Source organism: Sinocyclocheilus grahami, unplaced genomic scaffold, assembly GCF_001515645.1.
Source record: "Sinocyclocheilus grahami isolate Dianchi unplaced genomic scaffold, SAMN03320097.WGS_v1.1 scaffold1302.1, whole genome shotgun sequence".
Lineage (NCBI taxonomy): Eukaryota > Metazoa > Chordata > Actinopteri > Cypriniformes > Cyprinidae > Sinocyclocheilus > Sinocyclocheilus grahami.
The window spans coordinates 306,137-308,601 of NW_015506481.1; positions in this window are offsets into that span (position 1 = coordinate 306,137).

Sequence of the window (2,465 nt, forward strand, 5' to 3'; positions counted from 1 at the left end):
TACCCAATACCCAATCTGTATGTAGAAGCCAGATAGAGATATGAAGGTGGGCCGCCTCCATTACACTTAACAAGACAAAATAGCCAACCATTTTATTTAAAAAGAAATTCATTATAAATATTACTCGCAATACACAATTTGAGATAATGTAGAAACGATAACATTGTGTGTCATTTTTAGTCAGGTTGTATTAGTCAAAAATTCCACCACCATCATTTTCACCATAAAAAATTCATAACCCAATGATTTACCCAATACCCAATCTGTATGTAGAAGCCAGATAGAGATATGAAGGTGGGCTCTTTTGACTTGGGGTGCTAAGTAACCACCTGGCAACCAGCCTTGACACCCTATCAACTGGGTAACACAATGCTAAAAACTTCCTTCATCACTGTTAGGCATATAATGCTCATTTTCAATGCTCACGCTATGAAGATTTACTGCTGCTAATTACCACTGGAGTGCCGCCACGTAAGCGAGCTACCGAATCACTTCCTCTGAGCATGTCAGCGGCTCAGATGGGTTGATTCTGGCAAATGGAGCTCAGCTTTGTGCTGGGCTCTTTCTGTCCCATCAGGTCTGTGGCTGGTGCTGACCTCACTGACACTATCTCTCTGGTTAATGTGTGTGATGAGAATGGAGACTTTCTCTGAGTCCACAATGCTAAAGAGGGTTCAATCCCAGAGGTAGCAGTCAGTCGACAGGGGTAACAAGGTGGGACTGGAGGTAGAAGCTAGATAAATTAGCTATTGAAGTAAATTAGTGTTTTCTGTATAACGGTTTGGGGAGACTGCTGTGCCATTATTTGAACTTCTTTTTAACACTGCTCTGATATTGTGGCAATAAAATAGAACATAAAAGCATCAGTGCTGGATAAAATAACCATACGTTTGGAACATATGTCATGTCATCAAAACTCTAGAGTAATATGATTGTCTATATGTTAAAATTAAATTTGATTTAAAAAAAAAATATATATGTTTATATATATACTGAAACACATAATTTAGTTATTAATTTAACTGACACTTACAACTGCAAATAACTTTAGCCTATAATATTTATGTAATATTTTACATAATATTTACCTTTTAATAGTTTTTTTCTACATTTTTTTACATTTTTATTTTCTTAAAAAAACATGCATTAACTGCATTTTCTTTAAACTGTATAATATTAATATTTCTGGTAAATAGATAGACAGATAGATAGATTGATAAGGGAACAAGTTCTTTATTCCATAAAAGTTCCTTATTTATTTATTTTAATTATTTTTTTATGTTCTTCACAAAAAAAGTTATTATAAGAACTGTTCACCAAAAGATTATTTGGGTACCTAAAAATGGTTATTCTAGGCACTGCTCCAAAAAAAACTAACAATTCAATCAAACCAAAAAAAACTATTGCAACCTTTATTTTTAATAGTGTACATTGTTATTTTCTGAATACGTTGTTGCAAAAATACCTAATAAAGCATTTTAATAATACAAACATGCATCAAAATATCTAAAAACAAGTCAATTCCAAAGTGATGGAATTTGAAAGTTTGTTTACCCAGAATAAAATCCTACTATTAAAGATTGCATTTGGACTGTTTTAGAGAGTGTTGTTGTTGCAGGACCAACAAAAGATGACCTGTTTCATAAATTATAGTCACCTAACATTTAGACTGACGCTTAATTGAGGCTAAAACCATTCTTCCGGCAACACATGGGAAATAATGATTGTAATTTGCATCACAGCACCTAGAGGCAGCTTGATGCTGATTAACTAATCGGACATCTGTATATAAAAAGAAAACAAAATAACAAAATGAAAATTGTTTTAGAGGGTTTTTTTAGCTAAAGTTGTAAATGCTAGTTATTGAGGTCTGTCGTCAACTTTTTATGTAAATGCAGCACATTAGCAGGCAGTTTTAAAACACTAAACAGAGAAGAACAGCATTGAGAACCACGGAAAGCACAAATTATACACCTATGTATGTTCTAAACTAATATGATGTTCTCAAACCACATTTATAATAATCATATGAGCTGTCACTGCTTGAAATGTCATGTCCATTACAAATAAAATGTCATTTTGCATACATTAAACATTCAAGTGTTTTCGCAGGGTCTTAAGTAGCTGACTGAATGTGATTAATGTCCACTTTTACCTCCATGCATGATAGAAACGTCACATGTTGCATAAAAAAATGAACTGGCTTCCTTCTGCTCATCTCCACATTACAGTACTTTACTTATACTCCAGTACTTTACTTATACTGCATGAAGAGACAGCAAAACGTTGCAGCAAATGCATTAAATTACTATCATAGTCACCAAATATAATAAGGGCTGCACAATATATCAGCATTGGATATTGGAAAATATTAGATGTTCTATTATTTAATCACATGATATTACTGATAATTATGCATTCTCATTTCCATTTTAGATGACCCTTGACATCATCTACACTCAATT